Genomic DNA, 18,103 nt, shown 5'->3' on the forward strand with positions numbered 1-18,103 from the left:
TTATCTTTTAATATGAAAGGACCTGACTATACCCCTGGACACTTCATTCAATTATATTAACCCTGTATTTCACACCAGTGATCTCAACACTGCACCAAAACTGATTATCTTTTAATATGAAAGGACCTGACTATACCCCTGGACACTTCATTCAATTATATTAACCCTGTATTTCACACCAGTGATCTCAACACCACACCAAAACTGATTATCTTTTAATATGAAAGGACCTGACTATACCTCTGGACACTTCATTCAATTATATTAACCCTGTATTTCACACCAGTGATCTCAACACCACACCAAAACTGATTATCTTTTAATATGAAAGGACCTGACTATACCCCTGGACACTTCATTCAATTATATTAACCCTGTATTTCACACCAGTGATCTCAACACCACACCAAAACTGATTATCTTTTAATATGAAAGGACCTGACTATACCTCTGGACACTTCATTCAATTATATTAACCCTGTATTTCACACCAGTGATCTCAACACCACACCAAAACTGATTATCTTTTAATATGAAAGGACCTGACTATACCTCTGGACACTTCATTCAATTATATTAACCTTGTATTTCACACCAGTTTAACTCTAGTCAGCTTCAATACAAAAGCCCACAGTAAACCCTTAACAAGCTTCTAGCCAAGCAGCATATACTGTACATAGAAAATCAATGCATAATACAGTATGTGTTTAATATACATTGTGAAGGACAGCTGAACGAAACCGTGCCACTCATTCTTTTGGTATGGATGAAGTCCCGATAATGTCTCGATCAGTTTTACTATATGGTGTCATTTACATGAAGACTGCATTACTGCATTGAACTAGATGTCCACTCCCATCACCTTCAGCGTGATGTGTTTTATCTTTTGAACTCGCAACGGATTGCTATGGTGGGGGGGGAAACGCCTGTGCTGTGACTCAAGAGCACCAAATATAGGGCATCTTCTAGGTTAAAAAACAAAGTGTAGTGCAGTAAGACTCTGGAAAGACAAAAAGATTTCTTCATAGTAAACAATGCATGATCTCTTATGTTCAATTTGCCCCCCCCCCGAGCCCCCACTGCATTAAAAAGGAGTCCAGTTTAGAACAGAAAGATCCCCTCACCAGCATTCTGTGTATTCTGTAGCACAACTGCAGCTCTCTTACTTACAAAGATATCAGCAAACTGTACTGTAGTATTGTTGCAAGTGCTATATCATACAAGCGTGTGGTTTCATACAGGCTCAACCCCATTGCTAGCAACTTTCTCTGCAATGCCCATTTTGTTTATGAATTGCGAAATCTAGTGCTTTTGCTACAAAGGGGCTGTAAAAATAAAATTTAAATTAAAACGCCTTATTTTACTTTGACAATGTATTATCTCCAGACATTGCTATAAAATGAGTCAGATATTTAAACATCATAAATGATTGTTAATTATGTCTAATGTATGTTTGATCTCTTTGGAAATATTTTTAATTAATTGTTTTATTAATTTTTATTAAAAAAAATCCACCCCACAATATTGTTTGAGAAACCCCTTAGAGAGAGTTCTCTGGTTGACGTCTTTTTAATATTTAAAAACTTTGTGATTCTGCCTGAGGAAGCCTGCTTTCAAAAGAGAAGATCTTCCTCAAATAAACACACAAAAAACAACCAACCAAACATGGCACAAATAAAGATCTCTTACCAGAAGAAATTGGCATTCCCCTGGCACCAGCTTTCCCTCTTCTCCGAATATAAAAGGGTGCAAAACAAGATCCAGAGAGAGTTAGCCCCTTGAATCACTCGAGCAGCCAGCCAAGCTGCAAAACAGGAGATTAGGATGGAACCTTTAGATCCTCTGAGCTCATCCCAGGAGAAGCACTCTCAGCCTCTGCCAGCAGAAATGGTAGAGTCCGTCCGAGCTCACTAGCAACAAGCTCCTGGAGTGTGCGTGTGAGCGAGAGAGCAAGCGAGAGAGCGAGTGAGAGGGAGAGGGAGGGAGGGAGGGAGGGAGGGAGACATGAAGGGAGACAACAGCAGATGGGAGGGGGGTAGGGTTCTGCCTAATACCACAGATGTGTTGACTTTGCGGTTAAATAGGAAATAGATGATGCTGAACACAAATGACTCACCTTTGTAGCAGGGAGGATGCAGTGATTGGGTGCTGCTGTGGATGGCTGCTGTTTTTTGCCCGGGGAGTTGAAACCCACAGGCTTCTCATCAGTGCAGGTAAACACCAGCATCCGCCCTGCTCTGTGTACAGTACAGTACAAAAAATAGAAAAAAATTTGAGGACAGATTTTTGCGCTGTGTTGCACATTCAAATCACACTCAAAAAAATGTTTTGTACAAAATACTACAGGAAGGTTTGCTTTAAATAAAAATAAATAAAAAGTGCAAGAGATTCCCTACCCCAATGGTCTTCAACGGCAAGGCAGTGGCAATGGGTCTATACTGAGGGTTGACAATAGGGGCTGGTACAGTGGTATGAGGCTGCCACTGGTATACCACAGCATATCATTGCAACTGTAACAGCATGTAAAGATATGGACTGGTGATCCATTGCAGTGCCATAGTACCTCACCGCTGCCAGTGTGCTGTAATGGGATCCCATGGGAACGTCTTCACTGAGCTCTAGTTCACATTTCCACTGATCAAATCAGAATCCAAAACTGCTTCTGCTCACAAAAATGTGTGTGTGTTGTTCCAACTTGATAACGTACTCTTTAAAGTGAGATTGTCAATAGCTATAAACAAAGCAGCAAAAAAACAGAAACTCACAACCACATGTTTAATTACAATTTCATGTGTGTTGTAAAACGATTTTATTGTTTTCATATTCTTTTACTCCCTGGTGAGAGCGGATCATCCCATCTCTTCAGTACCTGTAGAGATATTGATTCCAAAATGCAGCTGGTGGTGTCCTTTAAGAACAATAGAAGCACTTGGTCTGCATTCCGATAACTTAGCAGATACTTCTGCTCATTGCTTTTGTTGAATAATACATGCAAAAAAAAAACATTAACTAAAAACCTATTAAGCTAGGTCTTCTTCATATGCCCTATCTTCGTATTGAATGTGTGGGTGTTTTTCTTCCTTCTCATTCAAATGGCTGTATAACGTTGCTTGCACCTACTGTATCATCACTTCACTTCAGGATCACTGTGGGACCAATTAACTAACCATGCTCCCAGTAAGGATTGCTCTCAACCAAGAGCTATTTACCCTGTTCCCTGGACGAGCTTCTGGCTGCACTAACATCCTCACTGAGGCTCCGTCACACTGACCTGGCATGATGGGAGCCTCCATCACATGAAGGCTTGCTGCTTATTTCATGGATAACTCTACATAACCGGACTGTATGTGACGTGGGATTAGATAATGATGTGGTTCATGCCCCAACGTTGACCACGTCAGGATGATTGCAGTTTTCAACAGAGTATAAAAGAGTATCTGTAAAAGAATCCCAGTGGTGTTCAGTGGTGCTTTCATGTGAGCGAGCTCTGCGACCATCCTCAGTGTGGAAGTGCTTTCCCAGCCTCAACGACCCTTTAAAAGCCTCAGAGGCACTTTATTGTTCTTTTTGCTTGGAGAGGGCCCGTTTTCATCCAATCAGCTAATGTATCAAGACCAGTTCCAGCCAAGTCTGTCTGCAATGTCAGGACTTTGGGGTGACAGTTAGTTTCGTTGTTTACTCCCGAGGCTTTCCAATTATTTTAACTGTGTTTAGAGCAGCAACATTTTGAGAATGAAAAGCTGCAAAGCTATCAGGCTGGGAGAGATGAAAAACCAGCAACAAGCGATCACAAAATATATAGACCTTTTCCCAAAGCCTAATTGAACTGTATATCACTTTGCTGCAGTCAGGGTGCCGACAAGAAATATATGACGCCACTGATAACACTGCAGGAGTTCAGAATGGTCTGGTCCCAGTAACCCCCAGGTGCTGAAATGTCTGTCCTAGGAGACTGCAATGAAATCAACAGTGCTGAGTGACTGGTAGACAATTCATTGTTCAAAATTACAAGTGAGCGATGAGTCTAAAGCACTCAGTGCTCTTATGCAGTGGTTTTTCAAAATGGGAGTGTCCTCGTATCTCAGCAGGGAATCTGGTTACCTTCTCAAGACGCTGCTCCCCAGTGATGAAAAGGCTACAGAACAACATATCATATTCACTGGAGCGGTGCAGCTGGACAGACCATAACAAGAGGTGCAACCGAATAAAACCTCCCCCTCACAACCATGCTGAGCATGTCCACACGCTGAGGAAACAAACACAGCTGCTTGGATGTAAAGAGGAGGGGAAGATTATTTGGATACACCACCATCAACAGCAAGGTGTTGACCCAGAACAATAACAAAATATGAAAACAGTTGTGACGATGGTGGAAAGACAGCACTGGTAGTTAATGAGTGCATCCCAGTTTGACTTGGTGTACTTCAGCTGTGGACAGTACTGTATGCTGGCCTTGATGGTGTTTTAAGATTGCCATTTCTGTTTTCTCTTATTGGGAGTTCCTTGTTTTCCCTTAGTAAATAACATTTGCTCTTCCGGGATATATTTGTCAGAACAGCTGTAAACCCTCACATGTTATACAGGTAGCTAAGGAGCAGATGGGTGCTTCTAGCTGGGTCCACCCCCTGAGACGATGTGGCAGAATTCATTGCGCAATGCACCAGGTGACGCACACAACACCCCTGCCCCCTGCTCCCTGCCCCCTGCCCACCACACTAGCTTGGTTCGTCCCAGTTCAGCATATCATTATGGAGAGTAGAGGTAAAGCTCCCTAATCCCGAGGCCAGATAATTCCAGTGCAAAGAGTATTAGTTCCACCCCAGCAAAGCCTAAATATAGACCACAGACTCCCCACTCGACTTCCCGACAAGCCATGTCTCCATCTCCAGCCACCCCCACCCCCCTCAAGCAGCCCTGCCAGACTCTGGCTCACTTGAATGTCAACCATGAATATTTTATGAACCCGGGTCCTTGCCAAACAGGACAGGAAGGAAATGAACAGGGCTAATTGACACCCACGCTTGACAAGGTAGCTGGTTAAACTGGTTTCAATATCTCTGAACAGCTTATTCATCCCAGTAAAGGCTGAAGGTACACAGCGCAGGGCTTGCAAAGTTGTTTCTCTCAGTTTTTTTTTTTTTTATTGATTTGCCTTTTATCTCAAAGGTTGTTTTTAAAAATAGCTTTGCAACGTAGCCTCAACCACCACGTCACAAACACAGGCTCCCTCTCGTCCAGCGCGGATTTATAAGCGGTGAGAGTTTGCGCAGTAGTCTGGGAGAATGCTGTTTGACTAACAGGTGGTTGCCTCCCTTGCTTGTATGACAGCTCCTTTATCTTTGCAATTCTTTATTTCCAATAGCACCAGCGTGTTTGCGATCTATCACACAGTTCCCCGTGAAACCAGTGTAACTAATGAGACTGCCACTTGCAATCTGTAGTACATCAGTGCTTCTTATTTATTATGCTCTCATGTCTCGACATCACAGCACTAGACTGGGTACTCTCTTTTAGACACAGAGCAGCCTTTGCTTAGAATGACCTCCAAATTGCATCGGCTCCAACCTTTGTTTAAATCTCTGATCAAAGCAAGTTTGTATGGCACATGCACAGCAGTTGTTGAAGCAGATTAAATGGTCAACCTGCAGCACCGTGGTTAGACTGCAGTTCAGCTGCAAACTGATATCACTGCAACACTGCAGTTCACTGCTCTTTACTGCAGTTCAGCTGCAAACTGATATCACTGCAACACTGCAGTTCACTGCTCTTTACTGCAGTTCAGCTGCAAACTGATATCACTGCAACACTGCAGTTCACTGCTCTTTACTGCAGTTCAGCTGCAAACTGATATCACTGCAACACTGCAGTTCACTGCTCTTTACTGCAGTTCAGCTGCAAACTGATATCACTGCAACACTGCAGTTCACTGTTCTTTACTGCAGTTCAGTTGCAAACTGATATCACTGCAACACTGCAGTTCACTGCTCTTTACTGCAGTACAGCTGCAGCTGGTTCCCCATGTAAAACACACATATACAGTATGTATTGTGTATTGTAATGGTACTATGCAAGTATTGGGCAGTACTGGGGTGCAAGGTGGTGCTGCGTTCATTCACACCAAGCAGGTAAAGGCAATAGGAATACCTGCTAAGCCTTTGCTGTGTGAGCCGTGACATCATCACTTCTGTGTTTCCTCGTGTATCTGTGGATACCCCTCCTCCTGTTCTAATATTATTTCTAGGTTATCATACACCACAATACCAAGCTACAAGCTGCTTAGCTGCCTTCATTTCATTTTTTCTTTCTCATTTGCTGTAATCCTCTCAGCTGGGCTGTAATACCTGACGAGGTGAAGGGACACTGCAGTAACCCCCCCCCCGCCCCGTGTAAATCCCCTGGCAGAATGGAGGGACATTCCTGTCTCATTAATCACCAGCCCATCTCCCTCCTCACAGCTGACCTGCACCGACACAAATTCTCATTCAAATCTAATCGGGGAGGGGGGAGGGTCTGCCAAGTCACATCCTCATCAGAGTTTTGAGACTTGTACTGAAGCCTTCAAACACGCTTTACATCTAGAATACAAAAAGCCTTTAAACCTTCTATACCTGTACAATACAGAGCCCATCAGAAAGCCTGTGTCTTCTATAAATGCACAACACAGACCCCAACAGAAAGCCCCTCTCTCTTCTATACATCTTGAATAAAGAGCTCCAGGAGATGTTTAAGTTTTTCTTAGTTTAGTTTTATTCGTTATCATTCTTAATTTCTAGGCAGAAAATCAGTTAGCTTGAAGGGGAGGGGGGGGTTGGGGGGTTCTCCATAAAAACAAATGATTAGAGGCGCTGAACAGGTTTTAAATTCTTTTGTGTATTTTAAATTCTACATCAGACATGTGCCACATTTAACTGACTGCTTTCTTCTAAGTATTTATTACAGACATTAGCCTTTTGAATGCCTTTTCCCTGTGGGCTAGTTTAATTTGTTTTCCTAAACAAACTCCATTCTCAGGCCCTAGATAAGAGAATGATACTCCTATAAAAATAATGCACTGTCTGTCCACACACAAAACACAACATGCAGCCAGGCACAACGACAGAGAGGAAACAGAACAAATGCTCAATGAACAGTCAATACAGAGGAGCCTGGCAGCCAGGGAGTGCTGGCGTGATTCCCCTCATTGTCCCTCTCTTTGCACAGCTGGCTCCAGCTCAGATCACAGCATATTGCAGCTCTGGGCAAACCCGGCCAGGTGCAGCACAAGCTGGGGGAGACATCTCATAAAAAACCCAGTCAGGTACCTCAGACCCTGGAACATACACACGTCAGCCTGACACTGAAATCCAGAAGCAGGGAGCGAAGGAGAGGGAAGGGGAGGGGACTAAACTGGACTGCTTTTGCCATATTAACACTCTGGTACAAACACTGAGTAATATAACAAACGGGCTTTATAACAGTTCAACACGGTCAATTTACACCTTCACTTCAATTCATGACAAAGTAATCACATTGTGTCTTCTTAGTGACTGCAGTTGAATTCATGACAACGCAATCACATTGTGTCTTCTTCTTAGTGACTGCAGTTGAGTTCATGACAACGTAATCACATTGTGTCTTCTTCTAAGTGACTGTAGTTGAGTTCATGACAACGTAATCACATTGTGTCTTCTTCTTAGTGACTGCAGTTGAGTTCATGCACCACATACAGGTAGACGGGTTAAATAAAGTGTAACGAAAGTAAATCATGACTTCCATGGACTCACCTCTTCATCGTTGCAGCAAGAAAGGAACTCACCTGCTGTACCAATACTGTTCAAAGGGTTTTTCAAACTCCGTGGCAGAGATCAATGATAACCATGTGCCTGTGCTGTAATCTTTCATTATGGCATTACACCCTACATACCGTCTCAGACCTGATGCACACAAAGCTAGGGCTGAAAAGTGAGGATTCAGAGAATCCTTGGCTCCTGTGCAACTCAATCAAATCACAGTGTCTTATAAAGAAAACATCATGTCACATTATTTTCCTCCCTCCTCGCTTTGTTCTTATTAAGCATTCAGTAAGAGGGTTATATTAAGCTAGTCAGGTAATTACTGTGCACTGTAGTCTTATTATTGTAACCATCCATTAGCCTTTAATTAGTACAGTACTGTACCAACACTGTGCTGCATATTGAGGAGCCTGGCAGGATTCGCCTCCCCAGCTTCATGTGAATCAGCACAAAGGGGGAGGCATGCTGAAGACACCCTAATTGATAATATTGTTAAATGAAGTATACAAACACAGTATATAATGAGGCCTTCACAATAGTTATGATAATAGTTTGGGATGTTTGTCAGAACATAATTTTACCAACTGAGGCTCGAAACACACGCACAGTTAAACAGTTAAACTGTGTCTTCAAAAACCAAGATGGCATTGTCGTTGTTATCCTCAAACAAATATACCAAGTCTAAGGACAGTGGTAGCAGCTCCCAGTTCAGTAAACTCTAATGTATTGATTTATTTATTGATGTACTGGTTTATAACACTACATTAGAGTCACCACCACAACACAATGTGCATTGTACACTGAGTGTTTCCAATGCTTTCTTTCCATGGATTCCAGCTGTTTAGAGAGGATAGCTGCTCTCCAGCCTCCTTGCCCTATCACTGGTGTGAATCCTGGCTGTGTACATGTTTAAACACAAATGCAAATCTACTCAAATACTGCTATTACTCCAGAATTTCCAAAGCATTCAGTGATGAGTGATTCTTACTCCCTTCCCCTGTATGCAGAACGTGCAATCTGCCTTACCTTGGCATGCAGGCTACAGCAACACTTTGCAGAGTCTCCTGCTGGGTTTCAGCAGGGATCCTGTGTTTTTGTGAGAGTTTCTTGAAGCAGTGATGCAGTCCGGGCAGGCAGTGAATGTTAATGAGACACTGAATGGCTTCCCGGTACAGCAAGGAGCGCTGATTCCATCCATACGTCTTGCTGTCAGTCTCGATTCACCCACACACTCCCTGAATGTACAAGACCGGGGGCTCTCTCCTCTCTGCAGCATGCGGCAGCCTCCTCACATACTGCTCTCTGCAGGGGCACCATCAGCTTGCACAAAACACACAAGGCATCCCTTTTCTAGGGGCTCATGTTCTGGGATGGGACTGTTACTGTACCCTGCCCAGTTTCACACACACACGGCTGCTTTCACAGAACAAGCTGCTCTTGGAATAGCTGCCCTTATAAAGGTTTAGCACAGTGTTTTCACATGGTATTGCTGCAGTTTTATCTTGTTTTTCACAAGGCTCTACTCTGCATTCACCATAGTTGTCCAGGCTTGCCATGCTTATTAATATGCTTTATCATACCTCTCTAATCTTTACAATGCTTACTGATGCTTTTCCATGCTTTCACCGTGTTTCATCCCACTTTGCTTTTACTAGGGTAACCATTCATAAGGATTACCTAAGATAACACTGTATTTGAAATATGTCGACCACATCATTTTGAAGTCTGCGTGATAAATGGATAGATCTAGGTAACTTTAGCCGGCGAACATGCTTTGTTACTTTTAAGATGAGAAATGAAGTTGTTGCTGGTGTGCAATGGCCTGACAATGATGACCAATCAGCTCGCTGCTGCTGCACTTCCTTTCAAAGCAGATCTTTAGATGTGATGCTGCTGTTGTGATCCTCAGCACTGTGGTACTGTACAGATCTGACAGTGACACCTGGCGGTCATTAGCGACACAGCACTAGTATGACTGCAGCGGGCAAGCAGTTTGAACGGAGATGATAGTTTTCCATGAGCCCATCAAAAGGTGCACGTTTTTATATATCGATACACAGACACAGTTCAGCCTCCCTTCGTCACAATCAGAAATGTTTTAGTTTGCATTCAGAATTGACAGCTGTGTTTTTATGTAATAATAGCTAATGTATGACGCTTATATGAAGCGTGTAAATCGGGGCTCTAAGTCCATCGCTTTGATTCTTGCGAGGTCTTATGCTGTGCCAGCGTGTTTGATCTGATAAGGTAAAGCTGATAAAAGCATTATGACTGTTTCATATATAAACAAATGTAATGCAATGCATTTCAATTCCTTCTTTAACTTGATATAATCTGTATTTGCATACCAGTAGTGTTAACTGAGTAATTCAAACTCAACGTACACACACACACACACACACACACACACACACACACACACACACACACACACACACACACACACACACACACACACACAACTTTGTAAGAGTAAATAGACTCTTCTTGCCACTAGAGGGCAGCGCCATGTAGTTATTTCGCACTCTGTCCAGATCTAGTCCTGTCGCACTGATGCAACTAGAATTACTATCCTTTTAAATATCATTTTAGAAACAATATGTATAATTTATTTTAAACTAGCAGGCTATATGGGCGTGTAGCAACTCCCTGTTCTGTACATTGTATTCTCTACAGACCTATTGTAAACCCACCTGGGGTTATATTAATAACTCTGAGGTTAAATATAGCTCCCTGGCTTTTCTTTCTGTCAGCAGCTGCCGTTACTGCCTGTTGCTCTTGGCAGGGGTGCTGGGACATAGCTGGTGTGCCAGTGCCATTCCTTCCCTCCCGCTCCGCTGCCCTGCTGCTCTCACACTCCCTCCAAGGCTGTCAGCTCCAGACAGTGCAGATATACACTGAGCTCAGTAAGAATGAAGACAACGAGAACCATACCCAGGACATATTTCTTATTTAGTGGAAAGCAGACAAAGGGTCCCGTTTGGAGTCGGAGAGGAAATCCATTCATTTTAACAGCACTGCGCTGGCAGGAAGCTGCCCAGGACACACCGAACAACTTGTATTAAAACACTCCCAATTGTTTTCAAAACTCTTTTTTACTTGCTTTTGTCTTTTGCACTTCCTTGAAAAAGGAAATGCACTAATGCTATGATCCGGTTCCGATCAGAGAACGAACACTTTGGGGTTTGTTTGGTTCTGTCCTCATAATATCTATAGATTTGTACTGTATGTGTTCAGAATATATCATTGAACTGTATAGAAATGACCTTGGAAACTTCATTGTGCATTTTTACATGAGGCATCTCTCTTCCAGTATCTCTGGCTAGCTGTCGATGTCTTTGGCCCATGCTGATGCAGTATCAGCCTCAGGTGAGATGTTGAAATTCCCTTCACGTTTCCCCTGAACGCATGAGCCTGGAGCGAGCAGCTGGTTCCATGACCAGATTACAGAGCCCCCAGCCCAGTTTCGCATCCCTCTGGTACAGGAAACACACAGGATCATTCAAGAAGGACACACATACATTTCATGTGGTGTCTCTTAATCAGTGGAGAGCAGCAGCCACGCCCCCTACTGCTCTGACAGCTTCACATGCCCTCAGCTTCTCTGCTGGTGGGCAGCTCTGCCAAAGAACTGTGTATCTACGGCAATGAATACAAAACCTAGAAAAAGCCCTTTGTGAAATGTGTGAGGCCCGGTTCATCCTTTAGAAAGGTGGATATTGGTAGTATAGTTTAGGTCGTGGTTCACGCTGAGTGAGAAAGAGCTCTGTTTCGACTGTGCATTAGGAATGCAGAAACACATCCCACATGCAGATGGAATATGTTTGATATGGTTCTGTTCCTTTTTAACCAGCTTCAATTAAATAGCAGTGTACATTGGTACACATACTGTGCAGTGGCATGATGTAGTTAAAACATAAATCAAACATTACTGTTTTTTCCACTAGAGGTCACTGCTGTACCCATTATACACCAGGTCTGCCCTGTTGTGTTTATCCTTCATGCATTTTCATTGCATGCAATCCCAGGACGGTGTGTGATGACATGTGCAATATTACATTCAGAGTGAAATAAACCCCCCACACACACTGGAGGGGATTTCCACATGGGAGGCTGCTGGTTTTCATGTTGAATTGTGAGAGACTCTCCATTCACAAACACACCTGTATACTTTCATCACTGCTCACAGAGAGTCAGTGTTTCTCTTTAAAGTAATTAGTCATCTTGTTCTATTGTAGATGGGATGGTATTATACATTCCAAACAATCTCTTAAACCAGGCCCTGGAACAAAATATCGCTGGTAATCCGTGTCAGTGTGATAATATCGCTCTCTGTTGCAAGCTCTGATAGTGGTTAATTACATAACTGTAATTAGTTGTGTATTGAATGGATTTTATTTTGAAAGCAGCATGAGATTAGGACACCCCTACCCTGACACCAGGTAATAAAGAAGCGCTGTGCCCTGTCACGACCAGAGGAGACAGGGGAAGACAACGGTTGCAGAGGCCCCCGGAAAGGCCTACATCAGCACCCACAATAATATAATAAGAATAATCTTTATATAGCACCTTTAATAGTGGACAGCCACTCACAAAGTGCTTTACAAGATTAGGGTTGTGAACTATGCATCAGCTGCAGAGTCACTTACAACAACATCTCACCTGAAAGACAGAGCACAAGGAAGCGAAGTGACTTGCTTAGGGTCACACAATGAGTCAGTGGCTGAGCTGGGATTTCAGCCAATGACTTCCTGGTTACAAGTCCTTATCTTTAACCACTGGACCACATTGCCTCTTGAAGAAGAATTCACTGATGCAATGAGAATTCACTGATGCAATGCAGGAGGGGGGGGGCGGGGGTGTTGAGCAGATCTGTGCACAGGGAGGGAGGCAGATGGGTAGATTTTCACCAAGGTTCATAGGTCACCCTCACACCTTCCTTGCTCTGGTGACCCAGCCTGCATTACTGCACTGGCCCTGAAGCAATGCTCTCCACATGAAACCACAGCTGGTGTGAGCCCTGCCTCTCTCCCTCCCTCCCTCCCCCAGCAGCCCTTCAGGGGATCACACCTGCAGTGTGCAAGACCTCAGCAGAGCTGCATTCTTTATGATGTATCAACGAACCATACAGGACTAGCCGACTAAATCTTATAACACAGCTCCCCCTGGCCAAGAATGAAATCAGTGCTCTGGTGCGCCAATAATATAAGAGCTGACGCTGACTGATAGCTAGAGTAACCGATGAGGAACTCTCCGGGTTCACCCCACAGACACCAAGCTCCGCCTATCCAGACATGCTCCGTCGAGCGCGTCCCAGAAGAATAGAAGTTGCTGTAGATTGCAACAAGTGGACCCTATCCCTTTAAAACGAGAAACGGGGGCAACATTTTGAGCCTGAATCCTCGAATGAACAATTGAATGTAACCGCGAGGCAGCGCTTCAAAGGATTGGTTTTGAATTTCTGGAGTGTTTTTTTCGGGAACAGAAGTATTTTTTTGAATTACATATGTTGGCTTGTGCTTTTCTAACTTGTAATACAACACAGACTGCGGCGATGGTACTTACAACTTAAAGAGACAATCGCGTAGAGATCCGGAGTTTTCAGGTTAGTGGTCTTTTTAGTTTATTTGTACTCGGGACGAGACTATAATGCAGGGCGATTCACATAGTATCCATGTAATCGAGTGAGTCCCATGAAAACAATTGGAGGAACGGGTGCGACTGCGACGCAAAACAATTGGCGAGTACCGTACTGTTTAGTTACTTTCTCGTTAAGTTTTTGTTTTGTTTTAAAGAGCAGTTGTACTGGTAATAATTGCTGCAATCGAGAAGACAGCAAGTAGACTCCTCAGTGATTATAAGCTTCTATTAGCGTCAGGATCAAGCCTTAGTTTAAACATTCACAAAATACAGGTTTATGGATAAATTACGTCATTTCGTTGTATCTTTAAGCAGTTCAAAAAGGCCTTGTTTTAAACTTGTTTAAACACACACACACACACACACACACACATTTTTATTATTATATATATATATATTATATATATACTATATATATTATATATATATATATAGTAAATATAAACCTTGTGCACTTTGTAAGTCATTTGGAAATTGCTTTAAAGGGAGGTAGTCTTTCGTATTTTTTATTTTTTTATTTTTTTTTGTCGTGCGTTGACGTCTTGTTCTATGTAAGAGGCTAGGCGTGATGCTGTATATTAATTATTAAAAACACATGCTCTCCACCGCCAAGATACAGACCACAGTATTGAGTTATTGACGCAAGTGCCTTGACGTTGTATATGTAATTTTCTTGATGTTTTTCAGTTATTAACTTTTTGTTGAGATATTGACAGGCGATTAAAACCAAGATGCACTTCGCGTTGAATGAAATGAAGCCTTTATGACCAGCCGGCGTGTGAACGCAGGTCTCTGAAGTGTACAATCCCTGCAGCCATGTTGAATGGCAGGCTGGCTCTGTTTATAGCTGCACTGTGAGGTCCTTGGTTTGACCGTGCGAGAGAATTCCAGCAATACTTTAGAGACCCCCCGAGATAGCCCATAGTAAACTAGTCTATTTGCAAACTGAGAGCGTTTCCAAACACAGAGGTTTGGATTGAAAGCGAGTGGAAAATACTTTTTATTGTGTATAATTGAACCTGGATATCGTACAGTCTCTCTGATCCCTCCCGTAACGTTCAAAATATGCTGCATAAAGATTGTTGTCTGTAGGCCATTCTGCCTCAGTTTGGGTTCTGGAGCCCAGCCAGGTGGTTCTAGTTGTTTGGAAGCAGGGCACTGTCTGTAACGCTTTGTTTTCTACTGGGCTCAGCCCCATCAATTCTTATGGCAACCCGATGTTACTTCTAACAATGTGAGTTAAACATGCTTTCATTCTGCAGGCTCAAGCAATTAAACACGAGGCGGAATTCAGTCGAAATTGTTACAAGGTTTCCCAGTCCACTTGTCCAAGTCTAGACACAGTGCTGTACAGTGTAACACACAGTGATACAGCTGTAACCACCCAGCTCGACTCTCCTACAGAATCACTGACTGCATGATAAAACACTCCAGAACTAACGGGTTAGATCTGTCCTTTGGGTTTTCTTTCCTTTTTCTATTCGTTTTTGTTTCACAATTCCAATTGAAGTGAAGCATTTCTCCCGTGTGCTTCTGGACATGCAGGCTGACGTCACAGCACGCTGGCTTTACAAAGTGACAGCTTTATAGAATCATTGTTGCTGGCAGACGGCTTTTAATACCTCTTTGCTCTTTTTCCCAGCAGCCTGGTTTGCAAGGTCAAGCAGCGAATCTGAACCTCCAGCTCTGTTAATGCTGCTGGCCCGCAGGCTGCTCCAGACCCGCGCTAGTGCTGACTGAGTGGTCTTTAGTGTCCTGTGCGCTCTCTATATACTGTATACTAGACACTTCCCATTGGTACCTTTTAGCAGTAACTTCACTGGGAATTTCCCAGAGTGGAGCTCAGGCATTTCAAACTTTTCAGCCACACCCGAAGCTCCATAAACCGATTCAACACATTCATATTCACTTGTCTGGTTTTTATTTTGATCCAGTGCCTTACTGTGATGTTATTAGTGTTGGATGGCCACCTCTAAAAAGTGGCGTGTGTTTTCTCTTGAACTCTATTTCGGACCCAATTCTCTTTGCTTGCAGGCTGACACAGCAAAGAGTGTGGGAGAGATACACCTTGATTAGAGGCAGCTGCTGAACACTTCGAAACACACACAATATGCAGTCTGAATGCACGTTCATAATAACCTCCAGGGTTTCCAGAACTGGTGTGCTTCATTTACAGCATGCAATACAATATAGAAATCAGAATCCATTACAACATGAGCCTCATACAGATCATTGCAACAAGGAGAACCTGCATAACTCAGCAAAACAGCCCATAAAGAGCAGAGCAGAGCTGGGGTGGGCTTGTCCACATGTCACTGGCTGTGTGGCTATGTACTGTGTGATGAACCCAGTGATCTACACATTCCTTGTGTTGCTGTAACTAGCTAATGTCTAACCCAGTCTCTGTCTGTTTATCTGTCTATCCATGCTGCTTTAGCTGCAGTGCCAGTAAACATTTGGCTAGTTAAGCTTTAAAGAATGCGATTGGAATAGGTTTTGACATGAAAGATAAAGGGCCAACTTGGCTTCCTTGTTTGGAGTTTTGTGAAGAACTTGTGCTTGTATCAGGAAAATACTGAGAAGAAAATGTGTCTGCCAAAAAAGAAATCAAAATAAAACTAAAATTCCAACTGAAATGGCTTCTAGAGTCCCGATAAAGTACACTGTCAAAAGCAAAGCGTGTGAAGCACAAACAGCACCTGCATAACACTAAGTGGAACAGCTGTTTACATGCATTCATAGAAACAATGGTTAAAGTCTACACTGCATCGTGGTTAATTGCTCCACCTGTCTAAAGACGAACTCAAGTGTTTCATTGTTACACTGCATACGTTACATCAACCTGATCATGAGTCACTGTTTGTTAATGTGTTGAGTACTGTAAAATTAAGACATTTTTACAACCGAATGAAATTGTTGAGAATCAGTGTCCACCAGAAGACCTGAAATAAATCAAGTTTGATTTGAGAACGTGTTGGGTGCTGGTTTCTGTGTGTGTGCGTGTGCGCGCCCTGTCTGTCGTCTGTCTGTCTGTCTCTGTGTCACCATCTCTTTATGTGTGTGTGGCAGCATTTCATCATACTGTATCTACAGTACTTTAGCACCCAGGAAACCTCAAATAGGAGTCCTTGGGGTGTAGCATTCCTACACCAGGCAATACCAGGCTTTCCACATTTTGCATTTGGGCTTTTTTTTTTCTTTTTTTTTTTTCCCCTCAGAGTAGATCTCGGCACTACAAGATACATTTTGGGGTTTATTAGAATTGTTGTTCTGCCATGAGGCATGCTTGCATGGCCAGTAGAACTGTACCTCTAATGTATTTATCCACTTGCCGGTCATTGACAGCGTCTTTTCTCACATTTACAAAGAGTTCCATGTGATTTGACAAACCCTTACATTGTGCTCCCAGGGATGCTTTGTTTTTGTTCACACAAACTCATTTCTAGCTGGCAGGAAAGCCCAGAGACATGAAGTTAGGAACAACTATGCAGTGGGTCTGTCAAGCACAGGCATGGCATTTAGTGTAGTGTTTGGGGGGTGGGGAGTGAGTGTCACGTTGTCTTGAACAACTAGCGTAGTCTCTGCCGGGAAGCTGATCAGTCGAATGCCAACCTCCTCCCCAAGGCCGTGAGGGTGAGGGTTCAAAATGTGTTGATTTTACTCCCAGGTAACAGGACCCTACCTGACCCCTTCTAGTTCTAAGAGCAGTCCTTAGCTCTGAGTTTTCGTGCTGTGAGTGCACATCATTGTCTTTCTTCATTAAGGATCATCCATACATCATATGGATTGTTATACTTGCATTGCGACTCACAATCAGATGTATTCACAAGGAACCGTAAATATGGAAATTATTTCCTTGTAAGGGAGAAATGTAGAAATACAATGCATGCTCTTGTTAATAGATGCAATTGCGATTTATCTGGAGAGGAAGAACGCATTCTTTGTGATGCATTGCTCCCCAGAGAAAGTTGCAGTGGGGTGAGGAATGTGGATCTGAACAAGACTGGGGGAATGTTGATTTTTTTTATTTTTTGTTTCTTTTTGATCAGTGTTAATTGCGAGTGATTTTTGAAGTTGTTACCTGGAAACCGATGCGTGATCATTGAATAAATCTCTCAAAGCCGTTCTTTATGGTTGTAGCAGTTAAACTCATGACAGTAGTGTTTACAAAGCTGCACGCTCTGTTTGAAAGACAAAGCCAGGTGGTGCCTGATGTGTTCAGTTACAGCGTTCCTCTGGTGCTCTGCTTGTATGTGTCCCGGATGCAAACACACCCGTCTGCCCTCTTGCTGCAATTTTCTCAGAATGAAGTGCTCCCTGTCCTAAAAAATGTTTTTTTTCCAGTTAACCTTAAACACCCCAGTATTTACATGGCAAGCTTGGGTGTTGCTTGAACTGCAGGTTGCCCTGTAATGCATTCGGCAACCAGCTAAGCCTATGGGACATGCTTGTTTTTTCTTAGTGTCGGTGTTGGGATTTTCACATCAAGGTGTTTGAGTTGTGTGCATCTTGGGAAGCTGTTTCTCTGACAATGTGTCTCTGTAGTAAAACCTGTGTGCTGTTCATATATAAAGAGTAAGCTTGCAGCATCCCTCGCTCACTGTAGCAGTGATCAGAGCTGATTGTGTGAGTCACGTGACAGGACGATGCAGGTAGAGAAGTGGAGATCTGGTGTGTGTGAGTAAGCTGTT

General features: G+C 43.1%; 2 protein-coding genes across 6 annotated transcripts in view; one reads left to right on the forward strand and one right to left on the reverse strand.

Moving 5' to 3' along the window:
• LOC121295079 (synaptic vesicle glycoprotein 2B-like) overlaps window positions 1-1,956 on the reverse strand; it is a 36,157-nt gene extending 34,201 nt beyond the window's left edge. Inside the window, exon 1 of the mRNA XM_041219395.1 lies at window positions 1,690-1,956. The gene's annotated coding sequence lies outside the window, so the exon portion shown is untranslated. The remainder of the gene's footprint in view (window positions 1-1,689) is intronic.
• An 11,144-nt stretch (window positions 1,957-13,100) lies between these two features.
• Window positions 13,101-18,103, forward strand: part of LOC121294716 (A-kinase anchor protein 13-like) — a 76,496-nt gene continuing 71,493 nt past the window's right edge. For all 5 annotated transcript variants that reach the window (XM_041218750.1, XM_041218751.1, XM_041218752.1 and 2 more), the window contains exon 1: window positions 13,101-13,377. The gene's annotated coding sequence lies outside the window, so the exon portion shown is untranslated. The remainder of the gene's footprint in view (window positions 13,378-18,103) is intronic.

This window comes from Polyodon spathula, chromosome 19 (assembly GCF_017654505.1).
Source record: "Polyodon spathula isolate WHYD16114869_AA chromosome 19, ASM1765450v1, whole genome shotgun sequence".
Classification (NCBI taxonomy): Eukaryota; Metazoa; Chordata; class Actinopteri; order Acipenseriformes; family Polyodontidae; genus Polyodon; species Polyodon spathula.